The following is a 20,664-nucleotide window of genomic DNA, read 5'->3' on the forward strand; positions in this document are numbered from 1 at the left end:
ACAGTATAAAGTATATACCACACGTTACATTATGTAGGATATAATGATTATTAAAAAAAAAACAGATGAATGTGTAATATACTTATAGGCCTACAAATCTTTTTTCTCAAGTTTTTAGATGCTTATTGCTTATTAATTTGATAGTGCCAGCTTTCTATCTCTCTCTCTCTCTCTCTCTCTCTCATGTTTTACCCTCCCTGTGAAGTGTAACCTACCGTCTAATCGAGAAAGCCGCTCTCTCTCTCTCTCTCTCTCTCTCTCTCTCTCTCTCTCTCTCTCTCTCTCTCTCTCGATCAGTTGTTTACACAGGCTTCCAGAACGCCTAGAAGGACAGCGTCTGATGGTGTGTTTACTGTCTAGTCGTCTTGTCTGAGAATATATATAAAAAAGGGGATTCTCATTATTTTTCTCCCGCGCTCGGGAAATTGTTTTTGGGGCTCAAAACACACACACACACACACAGATCAAAGCACGATGGAAAAGCGGAAAGGAAAGGGGAAGAGGAAGCGTTTTAAGTTAGTTTGTGTGTGTGTGTGTGTGTGTGTGTGGAGAGAGAGAGAGGAGAGAGAGAGAGAGAGAGAGAGAGAGAGAGACGAGACCATAATTGGTAACGAATCTGATGTCTTGTTATCCAGCCTTGAAAATTGATTGTGTTTTTGTCGAACCTTGGTAAGTGAAGGGTTTTTTTTTCCTCAGAAATTGGTGTATCAGTTTTTCGTGCACACACAGGTTATATATATTATATATATATATATATATATATATATATATATATACATAAATATGTTATATATATACATACACACACACACACACACATATATATATATATATATATATATATATATATATATATATATATATATATATATATATATGTTGTGTGTGTGTGTGTGTGTGTGTGTGTGTGTGTATGTATATGAGAGTTTTACAGTTTTACGAGACCAGCAAGTTAATACCCAATTTGTTGGCTCGTATTTTTAAGCCTATATGTATATGTATGTATAGATGTATGACGTTGAGTATTTTTGCATATATGTGTGTGTGTTTATGTGTACATACATACATACAAACATACATTATATTATACCAAATTTGTTTGTCGGCTCGTATTTTTAAGATTTTATGTATATGTATGTATGTATGGATGTATGTAAGTCTTATATTTTTATATATGTGTGTTTATGTGTACATACACATACATACATGCATATAATCTTAAAAATACGAGCGGACAAATGTGGTAATGATAACATGCTGGTCTCGTAAAAACCATAAACAGCTTTCAACTGGTCACAATACAAGACGTGTGTGCGGAGGAGGAATCTTTTGCGTAACGTTAACATTATAAAAAAAAAAGAGGAAATTGCAGATACATTATGATTGCTGTTACACTCACAATCTCTTTTTTTATTATTATTGTTATTATTTCAACCGCAAGACATGACCATAGTGCAGCGTTCTACGTGTTTTCGGTCGTTAGAGAAATCGGGAGAGCTAATGAATCACGTATTCGTGTTATCTTTTTTTTTTAATCTAAACTTTTATCATTTATTTCATGATTCTCTCTCTCTCTCTCTCTCTCTCTCTCTCTCTCTCTCTCTCTCTCTCTCTGTAAGGTCTGTAAGGTCTCTCTCTCTCATTTCGTATGCTTAAATTTATTTTTGCAGTATTCATGTTATATTTTTTTTTGAAATCTAAACTTTTATCATTTTTTTCATGATCTCTCTCTCTCTCTCTCTCTCTCTCTCTCTCTCTCTCTCTCTCTCTCTCTCTCTCATTTCGTATTATAAAATTTATTTAGCAGTCTCGAAGCGTCAGACTTTTCCAAACACCCATATGATAATATATATATATATATATATATACTATATATATATATATTATATATATTATATATATTAATACATCATACATACATATACTTGATATATATGAATATATATAGTATATTATATGTATAATTATACATGTATATATATGTATATATATATATGTGTATGTGTGTGTGTGAGTGTGTGTGTGTGTAATATTAAGTTAAAATTGAGTTTGTCAGGATTTCCACGACACAGTCCCACGGAACGCTGGAAAAAAAAAAAAAAAAAAAAAAAAAAAACAAGATAAAAGAGGAAATCCCCGGAAACAATTTCCGAGCAAACATCTGTTTTCAGAAGAGAAATTTGTTTGTTTTCATACGCTCCGGATATCACAGAGAGAGAGAGAGAGAGAGAGAGAGAGAGAGAGAGAGAGAGAGAAGAGAGAAGAGGCTTGCTGCAGAGCACTTGAATGTCTGCAGCTGTTCATTTTTACGTCTAAAATTTTGTGGAATATTTTGTTATGCGCTGTTATGAAATTAGTTATATATATACATATATATATATATCTATATATATATATATAGTATATATATATATATATATATATTAATTTAATTTGTCAGGAATGTGGATAAGATAGTCCTTTTGTTGAATAGAATAGTCCTTGTCTGAAATAGATAGTCCTATCTCTGAGCAAGATAGTCCTATTGCTGATGTAAGATAGTCCTATGCTGGAGGAGACGGTCCTGTTGCCCAATAAAGTAGTGCTTTTGCGGAGTAAGATAATCCTGTTGCCGAATGAGGTAAAGATAGTCCTGTTGCTGAATGAGATAGTCCTTTTGGTGATGTAAGATAGTCCTATCGCTAATCAAGATAGTACTGTTGCTGGTAAGATAGTCTTGGTGCTGATGTAAGATAGTCCTGTGGGTGAAGGAGATAGTCCTATTGCTGAATGGGATAGTCCTTTTGCTGATGTAAGATAGTCCTATGGCTAATCAAGATAGAACTGTTGCTGCTAAGATAGTCCTATTGCTGATGTAAGATAGTCCTATTCCTGAATGAGATAGTCCTATTGGTTATGTAAGATAGTCCTGTGGGGGAAGTAGATGGTCCTGTTGCTTAATAAAATAGTCCTATTGCTGAATAAGATAATTCATTGAAGCGTCTTGCAAGTCTATACATGTATGTATATATATATATATATATATATATATACTCTAATAAAAGGAGCCCATAAAAACACCAAAAATGTAGAGAGAAAAAGTACTATATTTCAGAGACTGCTGTCTCTCTCTTCAGGTATATGAATGAGAAAAGTTTACAGAAAAGGTGGTATTATACCAAGAGATTCGTCCACAAGTAAGCCAATTTAGGTCACCCCCGCTGATAATCTTCCTTTAATCTTCTTAAGCGTTGGTTGAATGAACACTGCGTCGACGATGTCGGATGTCCAATTCCCTTTTGAGATGTTCATTACCTGCTTCTCTTTTATTAAGGCCGATTCCATCATTTGACTCTTGTACCGGCAGTTGCTGCTATAAATTACACGTGACCAAATTATTCCAGTTTTAGTCCTATTGGTTATGTAAGATAGTCCTGTGGGGAAGTAGATGGTCCTGTTGCTTAATAAAATAGTCTATTGCTGAATAAGATAATTCATTGAAGCGTCTTGCAAGTCTATAACATGTATGTATATATATATATATATATATATATATATATATATATATATATATATATATATATATATATATATATACAGAGAGAGAGAGAGAGAGAGAGAGAGAGAGAGAGAGAGATGGCCATTGGATAGCTCTGCTCCGTCGCCTGCTTGGTGGTGAAGATATTCCGTAGTGGGTGTGGTCGATGCTTGGATGGGTGGTGGTCTTTTGGCCAACAGAGGCTGTTCCTCCTTTACAAAAAAAAAAAAAAAATAATAATAATAAATAAATAAATAAATAAATCAGATCCTTCCTTTCTGGAATAAGCACTAGACTGAATGTTGCGTGAGTCATCACACACACACACACACACAGAGAGAGAGAGAGAGAGAGGAGAGAGGAGAGAGAGAGCTGCTATTGGAGTGGGAGCATCACTTTAAATGTCTAGTCTGCTAGGCCCCATAGCGGGGACAGACGCCCTGCCAAGCTTTTGTCTTGGCCACGTCCCCCCCCCCCCCCCCCCCTCCCCCCACACACACACGTGTCCCATCTGCATGCATAGGCATCTCTGAGTACCAAAAAATGAATAAAAAATAATTAAATTCGAGTCACTTTTGAACTGCCAAAAAAGTTCTGCTCTATTATGCTGTGTGTGTGTGTGTTTTTTTTTTTTTTTATAATAAGTAACCCCTTCTGCCACCCCACCCCCTCCCCAAGCCTTCCAAAAAGACCCATAAGTTACTTGACACTTGAGCTTACATTAGTACTTACAATCGTTACTTCATGTCCAACTGTTTACTTTGCCAGTTCAGTGAGCATTTTGACATCGCTATATTATCGTTATGAATACCAACATTATGCCTCGTATACATACATAACATACATATATACATACATGCATTCTTACACATACTGGTACATACTTCGCACGTACGCATGCACGTGTGTGTGTGTGTGTGTGTGTATTGAATAATGTAATTGTGGTAGTAGTATTAGAGTGGTAGCAAGAACTATATAGGAGAGTTCTCCTGCTGATGGAATGGTGGTGAGACTAAGCAGAAGAAGAACAGGAGGAAAAGCGGAAGCAGGAGCTGCGAGAGAGAGAGAGAGAGAGAGAGAGAGAGAGAGAAATAGGGAAAGCAGTGATGGCTGATGATGACACAGTATTAAAGGTGAGCTGTGAGGGTTGGTGACCAGAAGGTGGGTCCTTCCCCCCTCCCCCTCCTTATCCTCTTAGTGGTAGCAGTAGCAGCAGTAGGGAGGAAGGCAGGGTCTGAAGCTGTCTCTCATGTCTGTCTGCTGGCTGCCTGCTATGTCTGTCCTCTGTCTGGTGTGTATACCTGGCTGTCTGACTGGTTGTGTCTGCTTGTCATGTCTGTATGTTTATCTGCCTGACTTTCCTGTCTGTTGTGTCTGTCTGCCTGACTGTCTTGGCTGTTTTTCTGTCTGTCTGTGCGTCCCGTCTGACCCCCTGTCTGTCTATCCTTATCTGTCATGTCTTTCTATCTGCTTGTCTGTCTCTGTCGTGTCTACCTAACTTTCTGTTTGTCTGTTTGTCTGTCTGTCTGTCTGGTCTGTATGTCCCGTCTGACCTGTCTGTCTATCCTTATCTGTCGTGTCTATCTGACTTTCTGTATGTCTGTCTTGTCTGTCTTTCTGTCTGTCTGTATGAGTTCTGTTTGGCTTTTTGTCTGTCACTGTGTCTTGTCTGACTTTCTGTTTGTCCGCGTGTCTGCCTCGTCCTGATTGAAATCAAACTGTCTCCATGTCTTGTTTTCGTCGGTCTGGTATCGGTAACACGTATAGTTTGCGTATAACAAGGGCTTTCCGTTCGTGTACTGTAGTGCTCCTCTCTCTCTCTCTCTCTCTCTCTCTCTCTTCATTTGTTTACTCATTATCTTCTTTTATTTCTCTTTCTTCGACTTCTGCCGCAAACTTTATCCACCTTTATCCGACCCTTTTTCTTGCCTCTGTTTCTCTGTCTTTGTCTACTGCATTGCCAATTCTTTTGTATCCAGCTCTCTCTCTCTCTCTCTCTCTCTCTCTGAATCGTGTCGTAATGGAATAAAGTTTAGTAATTGTCAGTGAGTGTAGATGTGTTTGCAAGTATGCGGTAGACATACGCGTAATAAGTGTCTGAGTATATGTGTAAGTATGCAGTATACATATGTTTAGTAAGAGTGTTAGTGAGTGTGCATGTATGTGTGCTATTATGTGGTATGTAGTATAAGAGTCAGTGAGTGTGTGTGTGTGTGTGTGTGTGTGTGTGCAAATATGTGGTGTACATATCAGTAGCGAGAGAGAGAGAGAGAGAGAGAAGAAGCATTATATCCATACCTAGAAGTTGGGAGTAAATTCTGGCTTGAATTAACCGTGGTTAACCTTTCTAAAATTCTCAATAGGCCTCTCGAGACGTTTTTGAGGCTAAAAAAAATATTACAAATTCTGAATGAATAGGATTTATTCTTTACTATTGTGATGGTTAGTTGATAACAATTCGGTTAACGGATTTTTTTTAATTTTTACTCTTTTATTTACCTTGCTTTTTTTGGTCTTTGTCTGTCTGGGCCAAATCTTGTAACTCAATTTTCGACCTGTTCCCTTCTTCCGAGCGGCTCGAAATTGTGCATGGTTACTCAATACCGGTGACAATACAAACTTAAATGAATCAGTAAGTCAGCAGTAACTTTTAAGTGACCCTTCAGTGACCTCTCCCAGTATCTCAGGATCCGTGTGATACTCTGCGGGTTTTTCACAACTTCTTTCATCCGCTAAATAACTCTATGGATTTTTCAAACCTTTGGGTCGACAGGATGTCAATTTCGTTAGCTACAGTCATAATTCGGTTGCAATTTCTGTCAAAACGAAAATGTATGAAATAAAATATATTTTTTAGTTTTGCTTTTATTAAAATACACCCAAAATTGAAAAATAAATGTCTTGAGACTGCAGGGTTTTCTTACAATCAATCGTGTCTACAGAAATAACGTCGTGGGCGCCAAACATGGAGTTACATGGAGTTACAAGGATTAGGATGTCTCAAAGACTTGTTAGTCAATCCTAAGAGGAGACATCGTGTGGTCACTCATCTCTACGGGCAGGTTTTACTGTTCATTCACAGTGGAATGAATTGCTACTAAAGATAATATATATATCTATATGATATATATATTATATCGTATAATTAGATATACTAATATATATATATACATTATATATATATATATATATATATATATATAATATATATATATATATAGCATTTCCTTCCATGTTTGGCGCCAACGCTTTTATTTTTGTAGGCATGGTTAACTGTCAGTGAATCCTGGGGCGTCTCCAAAAGCAATTTATTTTAACATTTTGGCGTATTTTAATAAAAGCGTGTTTAATATATATATATATATATATATATATATATATATATATATATATATATGTAAACAATCTTAATTCTATATCTTGTAGTTTTTTCTTTGCAAATAACATTTTTTGGGGGGAAGGGGGGTTGTGGTCGATTCATTTTAGTCGCCATGGTGCATTGTAAGTATTAAGTATTCATTTATAGATGCACAAAAAGTATGTGTGTGTGTGTGTGTGTGTTTGTGTGTGTGTGTTAGAGAGAGAGAGAGAGAGGTTGATTGATCGTGTCTGTTAAAACAGGCGTCACAACATTTAGGTTATTGACGCCGAGAGAGAGAGAGAGAGAGAGAGAGAGAGTAATTTTAAATGAACTGGACACGCGGTCAACTCATAAATAAGCCCACATATACAAATGATTCTTTCATTCACTTGCCTTCGTAGTGTGTCTACAGCATGCATACGTAAGAACTTCTGCGTCAGAAGGGGCGGGGGGTGGGGGCGGTTGATCATTCTCTGCGTATGGTTTCCAGTACGATATTCCAGCAGCCGTGTCACCATTTTTTTTTTTTTCGGCTCCTTGTTGCCGGGAACACTAGAGAAATTCCTCTCCTTGGGGAAAGCCTCCTGGCTGGTTGGAGGCGAAAAATCCGTCGGCTTTAAAAGCCGTCCAACACCACACACACACAGCAACACCGCCGCCGCCGCCGCTGCTGCTGCTGCTGCTGCTCTCCTCTTCCTCCTCCTCCGCAGCCAGCCCCACCTCTCTCTCTCTCTCTCTCTCTCTCTCTCTCTCTCTCTCTCTCTCTCTCTCATTTTCCTTTCACCCTTCTTTCGGAACCTGCATTCACAACAGCCTCGTGGCCAAACCCCAACTATAACTTCATCAGCCGACGTTGTATAGTCTCTCTCTCTCTCTCTCTACCTACCACCCCCCCCCCCCTCCTGTTGTCACACGACGGCACCTTGAACCTTGGAAGCCGCACCCACAGAGAAACACAGAGACTCATCGCCTTTATCAGCCTTATGCCGACCTCCTCCTCCTCCTCCTCCTCCTCCTCCTCCTCCTCCTCCTCCCCACCTTTTACACATTCCCCTCTTTCCCCCGCTCTCCCCCTACCCCTTTATCACTCCCCTTTTCCAGCTTCACAATTTACTTTCTCTCTCTGAGGCACGTTCTCCTCAGTACTGCTGCTGCTGAGGGCGCCTTGTTGCAGTGCCTCGGGCGAGCCTCTTGAGAGGTCGTCTGCCATTCTCCTCTCCCCCCGACAAAACCTTATAACTAACTGTACTACGGTTTCACAACTCCTCCTCCTCCTCCTCCTCTTCCTCCTCTTCCTCCTCCTCCTCCATGTTGTAGGAAAAGAGAGGAACGGTAGGTATGAGGCGGGGATGGAGGAGGGAAGGGGAAAGGGGAAAGAGTAGACACGAAAGACGAGGGGAAGGTCAGGGTCATCACGTTCGGCTGTGAGGAGGAGGAGGAGGAGGAGGAGGAGGAGGAGGTCGTCGTTGGTTCATTATGACTGGTCTTAAACTGAACGTGGAATGTCCTGGGCTGGAAGATTTTGAAGAGCTCACGGAAGTCAACTTAACACGAAAACAAATTTCGATTATACACCCACACGTCTCTCGTATTATACATACGAATGTGTGTATCGTATGTGGACATCGATTACACATAAGAAGAAAAACATATACCGTCTTCCTCTCTTTCGTACCCTGGCATTTTATTACGATTTCGTAAGTTTGCCTTTGCCAAGAACGGCTACCGCAAAATTTGGAGCAGTATCACGAAAGTATGGACGGACTTTTTTCCCCAAGTGAAGTTAAATAGGAAAGTTTTAATGCCAGGATTTGGCTTGGCTGTAAACTTCGAAGAGATACAAGTTTGCCTTAAACAGGTATTATTCCGGCTATTAGGGAAGTTTTGAAAGCACATCTCTTGGGGGGGGGGGGGGGGGGGTGGGGGGGGGAACCTGCAGATTGATTTACTTTTTTTCTTCTTCTGTTTGCGACGAAATTTCCTTGCCAGATATTCTTCATACTTAGGTCACCGACTTATGTGATGGCGTTCATATTTCGGCATTATTGAGGGCCTCTCTCTCTCTCTCTCTCTCTCTCTCTCTCTCTCTCTCTCTCTCTCTCTCTCACCGCACAATGCCCTCATCACATAGACCCCAGCGCTTGGGCCTATGCCTAGATTTTATTTTCCATTTCATTCCATATTCTTTTAAAAGGTGGTTGAGCCTCACCGACCATAGAGATGGTGTAAAAAATATATATATATATATATATACGTTCGCGTTACGTATTTTGATCCGGTAGTCCTCAGTAATCATTTATTTCACACTTTAATCCATAAGGGGATTATTTTATATATATATTCAAGAGGAACATCTCTTTTGCATCCCCTCCGACACTCTCCTCTCTCTCTCTCTCTCTCTCTCTCTCTCTCTCCTCTCTCTCTCTCTCTCTCTCATTTCAGTCCTCCAATACGCCTCCAGGCGTGCATTGACGCATAGCCCGCTTGCAAGATGCTGATGCCTTCAGGTATACTGAAAGGAAAGATATATACGTCAAGGGAGAGAGAGAGAGAGAGAGAGAGAGAGAGAGAGAGAGACGACGTGTAGTTGAAATGACTCTACGAATAAGAAAATATTCGTACTGCCAGTTTGTTTCTGCTATAGGCCTAGAGATTATGTAAGCCGTCTCCTTTGGAAGGAGCGTGCCCAGAAATTTTGAACGATCTTTCTATAACCTTTTCTGCATCCAGATTAAGAGCCAGCCTTGTGCTGGCACAGGCTCTTGCTCTTCAACAGCCCGTAAGGGCAAAATTTGAGAACTTGGTCTTAGAAATGGAGAGTTCCTGGTCTCAACAGCCTTCCCGATAGGTAACCGAGTCCCTCTTTGGATACCAACGGCGTTTCCCCCTCATTTATGCTAGAGGGCGTCCGTCAGCTGCTTTCGCTCTCTCTCTCTCTCTCTCTCTCTCTCTGCAGTGTCGACAAAGAGGGGAACCCCCTGTTCTCAAGGATCTCTCAGTCCTTTGTAGGACCTTAAACTAGTACATTACGATTCAAGTTGTTGTGGGAACACACTCATCCAATTATAAGTCTCTTTGAATCATTATTTAGTCCTCAGATCTTTACTGTTTCTTAATAAGCATTTTTACGGAGACTAGAGGGGTTTTTGTCCCCTCTTTTACTGATGTTTCTCTCGTTCCCACATCACCGAATGTCCATGGGACATCACCGATGATGTGCCCGGACATGGCGCTCACCACCAGCCGCTGACGTGGAACCTCTCTCCCCTCTTCTAACCCCTCTCTCTTTACTTTTAATCTTCTTTAATCCTTCGCGTCATTATCCTCGCTTTCTTCTTTTGTTCTACCTCTCCCTCATTCTCTCTCCACCCTCGCAGTTCCCCCTTTCTTTTATTATGTTCGGTTCTACGCTTCCGTTTCTCTCTCTCTCTCTCTCTCTCTTCCTCCCTCATCCTCTCGGGCACATATTCGATCCCCCTACGAGGTATCAAGTAACCGCCTCGGCGCACTGAAATATCGCCTCGCTGAGCAACTGGCAAATTGCGTTCGTTTTCTTCTTCCTCCTCCTCCTCCTCTTCCTCTTCTTTCTCTCGTCTGTGCTGTGGTGTTTCTTTATACCTTTGGCGTCCTTCTTCTCTTCTCTCCTTTTCTCCCCCCACCCCTGAATTTCGCCTTGCGACCCCCGGGTATGTATGTTTATGCGTTTCGAAGATCGACCCGGGTTTCTCTGGGGAGCTCCCCCCCCCCCCCCCCCCCCCCCTCCTCTCTCTCTCTCTCTCTCTCTTTCATCCATTTCCCAAAGGGTGTGCTTGCGTGCGTGCGTTGGTGCCTCGCATGTACGTTTTACAGTGAAAACATAGTAAATTAATACTATATACTGTAGTTTGCGTAGACCTAATTACTTTGTTGAGTAACAGTAGCGATACGTCCATAATACACATCGTGTAACATATGTTGGATGTGTCACTAGATTAATAAATAAAATCAAGCGTGGTTTCTGCCCTTTATTTTGTGCAAGAGGAATCTTGTGTATTTATTCTCCCTCTTCATATCCATCCAGATGACTTCGGGCATTTGAAGTGACACGTTAGATTTTTTTTCTTTTTAGCTGATGGGTAAGATGGGTGAAAGAAGAATTTTTCACGTTTCGTGAATTGAATTAAAGGTATTATCACACAGAGCGATTGATTGCACTTGCATAATGGTGGGTTGTCGTGAATTCATTTGAACGATGCCATTCAATTGCAGAGGCTTGGTTTAAGGAATCGTGATTAAAGGTGCCTTTGCTGGGTATACAAAATTATATCGATTAAATTCTGGCTGTGGGGGCGTCCATTTATAACCTATGACCTTCGAGTTAGTGCTTTGTGCAATGTTAGTATAAGAATTTTGTCCATAAAAGATACCCATTTCATTTTATTGTATGGAGCTTTGTATATACTTTTACTGTATATGTCACTTTTAAGATTTTTGACAACGATTGGTACCCTCGCTTACTGTTGTCAACATATGGACCTTCGCTAAGTGTTGTAAGTATATGGTCCTTCTGTTTACATAGTAAGAAGTAAGAAATGCCTACAACCTGCTCAGGGCTGGTAAGGCCTACAACCTGCTCAGGGCTGGTAAGGCCTACAACCTGTTTAGGGGTTCACCCATCTTATACGCTTTCGTTGCAAAGTTTTAGGAGAGTTGAATTAGTTTATGGAAACTAACGCTCTCTCTCTCTCTCTCTCTCTCTCTCTCTCTCTCTCTCTCTCTCTCTCTCTCTCTCTCTCTCTCTCTCTCCCCTTTCATCGATCGGCTGTCTCCGTTCATCTTCCATGCATAACGCATTAATACTTTTGATTATCTATTCATCTACGTATTCATTTTCTTTCTATGGGTTTTCGATAGGTGCGATCTGTTCTTTCTGTATCTCACCTTACTTCTTACTTATTCTTAATGAACGCCTTAATATTCTTTGGAAGCTTAATTTCATGTTATGGTCCCTTTAGGTGGGCTTCTTCCATGTGAATAGGTTTCGTCTTCTGAATAGTAATAATAATGATAATAATTATAATAGTAATAATAATAATAATAACAGGATGCAACCCGGAACCCTACACTATAAATATCACCCAGTCGAATTGGAGGACTGTGATAGACACACACAAAAAAAATATATATAATAATAATAATAATAATAATGAGAAATTGAGACATGTAGTAATAAAAAAAATTGTAAATCTGTAGATTGTCATGTGTAGCCTATCGGCGGTTGTAACTTTTTTTTTATTCTGTAGATCTTACTCTTGTAGTTTTCCTGCTCCGTGCTTAGAGCTTAAAAAGAAAAAAAATTCTGTAGATCATTCTCTTGTAGTCTTCCAGCTTCTGGAAGCATTTTTTTTTATTTATTGAATTTTACAAACGATTGTTTTTGTAGGTTCCCGTATTTTGCTATTTTTTTATTTTACTTTTTTTTAAATGCATTTTTTTAGAATTCTACAAACCATCGTTTTTGTAGGTTCCCGAATTTTGCTTTTTTTTTTTTTTTTTTTAAATGCATTTTTTTAAATTCTACAAGCCATCGTTTTTATAGGTTCCCGAATTTTCTTTTTTTTTTAATACTTTTTTTAGAATTCTACAAAACATCGTTTTTGTAGTTTCCCGACTTTTGCATTTTTTAAACATTTTTATACATTTTTTAACAAATATGTAGATCATTCTCTAGTTGTCTCCCGTTCTCTACAGCTTTGTTTTGAATTCTGTAACATTTTTTTAGAATTCTACAAAACATCGTTTGTGTAGTTTCCCGAATTTTGCATTTTTTTTTTTTTTTTTAGTCTGTAGATCGTTCTCTAGTAGTCTTCCGTTCTTAAAGCTTTGTATTAAATTCTGTAGACCATTCTTTTGTAGTCTCCCGACTTCTTGCAGACTTGCAGGTAACCATTTAATGATTAAAAAAAAAAAAAAAAGCAATCATTCCCCCGTTGTCGATTTTTGTGACGCCAGTTTGAGATGTTATAATAAACCAATCAGTCAGCGAGTCTTGTCGATCTCCCACGTTTCTGATGACGAAGTCGAAAGCACCTTTTAGAGAGGAATGACATTCCGCGTCTGTGCAAGCATCCAGGCATGATAGGATTCAATTACTACCCCACCCCCCCACCCCGCCGCCGCCCCCGCGTGGGAAATTGCTTGAGCCACGAATCCTTCCTTCAGTCCTTTTGATTCATTCCTTCTGTCACTTTTCTCTGTCTCGCTTGTGCTTCCGTGTCAGCGACACAAGAAGAGGGTTTATCATTTCGTCATAGCCATGCAGATTGTATCTCTCTCTCTCTCTCTCTCTCTCTCTCTCTCTCTCTCTCTCTCTCAAAACAAAAGGTAAATTGACAGTAGTGGTGGCAGTAGTGATATTTGTAATGATACTTTATAGCTAATCGTGTTTTTAATATAAATTCTCTCTCTCTCTCTCTCTCTCTCTCTCTCTCTCTCTCTCTCTCTACTCAATAAAAAATAGCCTCTCTCTCTCTCTCTCTCTCTCTCTCTCTCTCTCTCTCTCTCTCCGTTTACAGGTTTGGGTACAGATGATTCAGTAGTATCTTGTAAGCCGGAAGTAAGAGAAGGATTAAAAAATAAACAAATAAATAAATAAAATACGGACACGCGCGCGCGCACACAACAAACAGAATCATTGTTGGAAATACGTGGAGCGCATCTGGTACATTTTTCAAACTGTACACTTTTTTAATTTTATTTTATTTCATTTTATTTTTTTATTTATTTTATTTTTTTTGCTTCTAATCTAGTGGCATTCACATAAAGCCCGTAAGCCTTGCTGTTGCAAAAGAGCGAACGCCTTCTTTCCAATCTCCCAAAGTGTGTCTGGAGATGAGGAGGAGGAGGAGGCTGGAGATGTTGGAATAATACATCACCCGTTTTTATTCAAGTTCGATAACCGCGTAAATGTAGTCGGCCTTAAATTGCGACGAGGACTAAGGTCTTTTGCTTATGGTTTTCATGGGAGAGCCCACACACACACACACACACACACACACACACACACACACACACACACACACACACACACTCCCCAAGGTAACGAAGGACCCTCTCAATCCCAGCAGCGGGATTCGTTTCTTTATTTTCTCACAGAATCGCCCAACGATTTTCTGTGCGTTTTCTGCTCATATTTTTATATATATGGTGTTCAGCTCTTTTCAGTCGGATACCATACGTCAACTAGAGCTATTTCTGTTGAGTTATTTTTTAAAATACTTAAAAATATCTTAGATACCATACGTCAACTAGAGCTATTTCAGTTGAGTTATTTTTTTCAAATGCTTTTAAAAAATCTGAAACGACAGAAGAACTGCTTGCAAAAAAATATATATATGTTCTTTACGTTACTCGTGAACTTGGTTCGAATCATTTAACAGGAAGATAGATGCAGAGGTTTCAATTATTGAATGTTCGGAAACTTCTGATGAGACTATCAGTAGCTAACACTCAGATGATTTAAAAAAAAAAAAGGATTATTCATGATTTCCATCCGTGTGTCATATGGAAGGTTACTGATCAGTGGTATTTCATTTTAAAATAGGGGAATTCTTGTCGACGACTTTGCGATCGGGCCAAACCGGGCGAGAATTTATTCGAGTAACGATAATTATTCATTTTTTAAACTCTGGAAAGGAAGAATAAATATACATATATGTATGTGTATATATACAATATATTTACATATATATATTATAAATATAATATGTATGCGTATGTATATTCAATTTTATTCCACATAGGAAGATGAAAAGAGTTTGTCTTAAAAAATTCCTAACAGTTTCTTCCTCCAATAGACCTCTACTTGGAGCGTTTATTATTATTATTATTATTATTATTATTATTATTATTATTATTATTATTATTATTATTATTATTATTATTATTATTTATTATATATATATATATATATATATATATATATATATATATATATATAGAGAGAGAGAGAGAGAGAGAGAGAGAGGAGAGAGAGAGAACGAGCAGATCTTATGAGTCACAAGAAGAATGTCTGTCAATGACAGTGGTTCGGAGGGGCCAGAAGAAAGTCGCCGGGCCGTGTCTTTCTCTGATCGTCTCGACAGACGAACATATAATATACACCGTCATGGCAGCCAAGCAGGAAATTGGGTTTTTAAATATACTTGGTAAATCTCCTCTGGATATATTTCATATATTAGGAGTGATCTTCCACACGAAAGTGGCCACCACAGTTCAAGGCTAATTGAGATGATTACAGCTTGCAAAAATGCCAGCAGTGCTTTCTCTTGCTTTCATTGGAGAAGAACTGAATTTTCCCCGTCTATTGTCTTATTCTGTACAGTATGATTAAAAAAAAGTATGTATATATATATATATATATATATATATATACTATACATACATACATATATGTATATATATACATATGTGTGTATATATTATATATTCTATATTATATATATACATACATACATACATGTATTTATTGTATAAAGCGAATACCACAGGAAAATGATAGGCAGAATATCCAAGGGCTTTCGTCTTTACTGTCTTAGTAAAGACGAAGCGCTTGGGATTCTTCTATCATTTTCCTGTGGTATTCGCTTATTTAATGAAGTCAAGTGCATCTACTGTGAATTTTTTCAAGCATATTATATATATATATATATATATATATATATATATATATAACATATATATATATATATATATATATATATATATATATATATATATATATATATATGTGTGTGTGTGTGTGTGTGTTGTGTGTGTGTGTGTGTGTGTGTTTCTCAACTTAAACATTATTTTCTTGAGTCACTTATTTGATTTTATTACGTCGGCAATAACCTAGTCGATGCTGTGACGCCAGTTTTACTAGTAACCGTAAACAAATCAATCTTCAAACTATGCTTGTGCGTGGTGTGCGTTTGCAAAGATCGCAAAAAGAGAATAATTCACATTTTTTCAAAATTTATTCCGTGATTGGTTTTTGTCAAGATAATATCTGTGCGTAATTTGCATCGAGAGAGACCTTACCTTACCTTACCTTACAGACCTTACAGTTCGTTCGGGTTGCCCCAGGTCCCTCAGTGTGAGGCGCCTCTAATGTCTACCAGAGAGTTGCTAGTACATCTTCCGGTATATTTTGCATCTTCCAATCTTGGATGGTCTGGGATGCAGTTTAGATTATTTGTCGAGCTTATTCTTAAACACATCTACGCTCACTCCTGATATATTCCCTCAGATGAGCTGGCAACGCATTGAATAGACGCTGCATTATCGATGCTGGTGCGTAGTGGATTAATGTCCTGTGTGCTTTCCTTTATTTTTTCCTGGTATAGTTTTTGGCACTATTAATCTACCTCTGCTTGCTCTTTCTGATATTTTTAGTTCCATGATATTTTCTGTTATTCCTTCTATCTGTTTCCATGCCTGAATTATCATGTAGCGTTCTCTTCTCCTTTCTAGACTATATAATTTTAAGGATTGTAGTCTTTCCCAGTAGTCTAGGTCCTTAACTTCTTCTATTCTAGCTGTAAAGGACCTTTGTACACTCTCTATTTGTGCAATATCCTTTTGATAGTGTGGGTACCATATCATATTGCAATATTCAAGTGGACTACGAACATATGTTTTATAAAGCATAATCATGTGTTCAGCTTTTCTTGTTTTGAAGTGCCGTAACAACATTCCCATTTTTGCTTTACATTTTGCCAACAGAATTGCTATTTGATCATTGCATAACATGTTCCTATTCATCATCACAACCAAGGTCTTTAACTGCTTCCTTATTTGTGATTGTCTCATTATTAGGTCCCTATCATATAGCTTTCCTTCTCTGTCTCCAATTTATTGATTCAAATTTATCAGAGTACCATCCACCTATTTACCTCTGCCCAATCATATACTTTGTTAAGGTCTCTTTGTAGAGCGTTCCTATCTTCATCACAGTAATTTCTCTACTTATTCGTGTCATCAGCGAAAACTACTCACTACCGAATCTTAACATTACTGTCTATGTCTTCAATCATAATAACAAACAATATTGCAGCTAGCACCGTACCTTGTGGCACCGGATATTACCTTGGTTTCATCCGATTTCTCATCGTTTGCAATACTATCTGTTTTTCTGTTGTAAAAATTCTTTTAACCATCTTCCTACTTTATCTATGATATTGTGTTTTCTAATTTTCTTTGCTAATATATTATGGTCTACTTTGTCAAAGGCTTTTGCAAAGTCTAGATAAACCACAGCATCTGTTTCATTTCCGCTTTTCATATTTTTGAATATGTTCTCACGGTGGACTAACAGTTGGGTTTGTTTGTATCTTTTTCCGGGTACGAAACCGTGTTGTCCTATATTAAACAAATTATTTTTTATTAAATGTTTCATAATATTTTTTCTTCATTACCCTTTCATACACTTTCATAATATGTGATGTTAGACTCACAGGCCTATAATTACTTGCCTCTAGTCTTGATCCACTTTTGAAAGTAGGGGTGATATATGCTAATTTTGTGCTCATCATAAATCTTGCCTGTATCTACACTTTGTCTTAATAATATTGCAAGTGGCTTTGCGATAGAATGAACTACTTTCTTTAACAAAATAGCAGGGACTCCATCCGGCCCTGCAGCAGCTCCATTTTTAATTTCATTAATTGCCTGCACAATATCAGCTTCATTAATTTCTATGTCAGCTAAATATTCACTATTTTCTTCCCTTACTTCTATATCATTATCTTCATTATCTATTCTAGGGGTGAATTCTCTCTTATATCGTTCTGCCAGTATGTGCAAATTTCCTTTTTTTCATTCGTTAATCTCCCTTCAATTCTCAGAGGGCCTATTTCTATTCTTCTTTTATTCATCTTCTTCGCATATGAGTATAATAGTTTGGGGTTTTTGCTTGATATTTAATAGGGTTTTTTCTTCCAAGTCCCGTTTTTCATTTTCTTTTGATTGTATAATCTTTTGTTCTGCATTTTCTATCTTACTTTTTAGTTCTATAACTTTCCATGCATTTTTTTCTTTTGCAAGACCTTTTTTCCACTTTCTGATTTTCTGGAACAAGATCCTTCTGTCTCTTGGTATGCATGAATGTTTACTTTTCTTCTTCGGTATATATTTTTCCGACTATTTTCTCCAATATTTTATATAATATCTCCGATATTTACCCTTATGTCATCACTTACGAAAATGTTATCCCAATCTTTGTTTAATTCTTCATTAATTTCTGACCATTTTATATTTTTACTGTAGAAGTTGTATTTTCCATATCCTTCCCACTTTTTTCATTTCTTGCTTATCTCTATTTTCACTTGCTTTGGAATGAACTGTTAATTCTATGACATTATGGTCTGAATACTCGCATTATAAACTATTATTTCTTTAACATAATTCATCTCGTTCACAAATACTAGGTCTAAAGTATTTTCCTTTCTTGTTGGCAGGTGATTTATTTGTTGAATGTTGTATTCTAGTAGCATATCTAATAGCTTTTCAAATTGCCTCTTATCTTCTGCACTACTATTACTCTCTTTTTTATATGTATAAGTACAACCACAATCTCCTATTCGTTCTTTCCATTCTACGAAAGGAAAGTTGAAGTCACCAGATAGGAGAATATCCAGTCCTTGTGATTTCTACATATATCATCCAATTTTTCAATTATTAAGTCAAACTCTTTAGTATTAGGAGGTCTATATATTACTATGTTTCATCAATTTTTCAGATTCAAATTCTACCGCTATTAGTTCACATTCTGAGTTACTATATTTCTCATATATTTTCCTTGTGTCTTTCCCATATATTGCGGTTCCCCCTTGATTCCTATTTTTTCTATCTGATCTATAAGTTTGGAACCCTTTTATTTGATCATCATTCCCAGTCTCTTGGGAATACCAGGTTTTCACTTATATTCATTATATCTATTTCTTTTCATTTTGGGTTAGTTCTTCTAAGTACTCTATTTTTTCTTTTTGAGTTACTCGTAACTAAACCCTGCGCATTCATCACTATGATGGTTTGCGTGTTTTCTCCTTCATTTAATACTGGTAGTAATAAGGATTTTCCCATGTCTCTTTCCTGTTCTGGTATGTTGTTCTTTTTTTCATTTCCAGAAATTCTGACATTAAAAAATCCAACTTTTCCATAATATTTGATCTTCCTTCATCATAATTATTCATTTTGTGTCTGAATCTGCAATTTTCTCCGTTTCTGCAATATCCTCTTGCATAATAAATACAGTTATTATCTCTTGAGTAGAATTTCGGAGCTGATGAGAGAGAGAGAGAGAGAGAGAGAGAGAGAGAGAGAGAGAGAGAGAGAGAGAGAGAGGGGGGGGGTGATGGGTTGCCCATGGGATTTGGATATATATATATATATATATATATATATATATATATATATATATATATATATATATATATATATATATATATATATATATATATATATATATATATATATGCTGGTTATCATAAACATCTGCAAGAGAGAGAGAGAGATTTGGAGGTATATACATATATGTATGCTGGTTATCATAAACATCTCCGGCAACAGGACTGTTTAAGCCTGCGAAAGTTAAATAACCTAATTTTTCCTGAGTTACTGAGCAGTTACTGGGCTAATCTCGAAACCTCCTCAAGTTATGGCGCGGCCATATTATACCTGGGAAGACCCCTCGTAAATCCTTCCACAGGAGGAGGAGGAGGAGGAGGAGGAGGAGGAGGAGGAGGAGGAGGAGGAGGAGGCCCCTGAATTATTTAGACAGCTTATTCCTAGCCCGCGATCGGTGTCGTGCATAATATTGCCTGATATATTGCACACCACGCGTGGAGCTTCTCTCTCTCTCTCTCTCTCTCCATCCATCCATCCATCTCACCCAGGCCTCACGCCGCCCTTCGTGTGTGTGCAAGGGCGTCGTAGTAACGTTCGGGAGGGGTGGGGGGAGGTGGTGACGTAATGACAGCCAGCGTCTTAATCACCGGAACGTCTCTCTCTCTCTCTCTCTCTCTCTCTCTCTCTCTCTCAGCCGCTTCTTCCGAAGCCGACTCCCGCCGGCGCGGTCTTTTGCCGCTTGAGGGAGCGTTCCGCACGGAGCCGTTCCTTCCTTTCGAAGCATTCATCGCTTGGTGTTTCATACGGAGCGTTCCTTTCGAAGCATTCCTTTGCGGAGCGTTCCGTACGGATACGGAATAATACTTATGGAACGTTCCGTATGGATAAGGGGCATTCCTTAACGGAACGTTCCTTACGGAGCATTCCTTATGGAGAGTTCATTACGGAGCCTTCCTTTCGAAGCATTCCTTAACGGAACGCTCCGTACGGATACGGAGCGTTTCTCACGTAGCATTCATTAACGAAACGTTGCTTACGGAGCATCTGTACGGAGCGTTCCTTACAAAACATTCATACCGAGCGTTCCTTACGAAGCATTTCTTACGACCATTTGTACGGATCCTTCCTTACAAGAATTCCTTGACGGAGGGAGCATTCCTCACAGAGCCTTCCTTGTGAAGGATGTTTCCAAGACCAGTTGCCGAGGCGTTTAGGAAGAAGCATTCTATATGTGTGTGTATGTATGTATGTAGTATGTATGTATGTATGGTTATACCGTTGTGAGTTGTACACTTCCTACGAATTACGTCACGCCGATTGCATATTTCAGAGGTGACTGGTCGCACGAAAGTGGCCACAGTTCAAGACTGATTGAGGAGACACTACCTTACAAAACCACCTTCTGGCCTCTTCCTTTCAC

At 38.3% G+C, this 20,664-nt stretch overlaps 1 protein-coding gene across 50 annotated transcripts in view; it reads left to right on the forward strand.

The window, feature by feature from the left end:
• The window catches only part of LOC135196123 (titin-like), an 856,828-nt gene that overhangs the window by 680,872 nt on the left and 155,292 nt on the right, over positions 1-20,664 (forward strand). The window lies entirely within an intron of this gene.

This window comes from Macrobrachium nipponense, chromosome 17 (genome assembly GCF_015104395.2).
Source record: "Macrobrachium nipponense isolate FS-2020 chromosome 17, ASM1510439v2, whole genome shotgun sequence".
Classification (NCBI taxonomy): Eukaryota; Metazoa; Arthropoda; class Malacostraca; order Decapoda; family Palaemonidae; genus Macrobrachium; species Macrobrachium nipponense.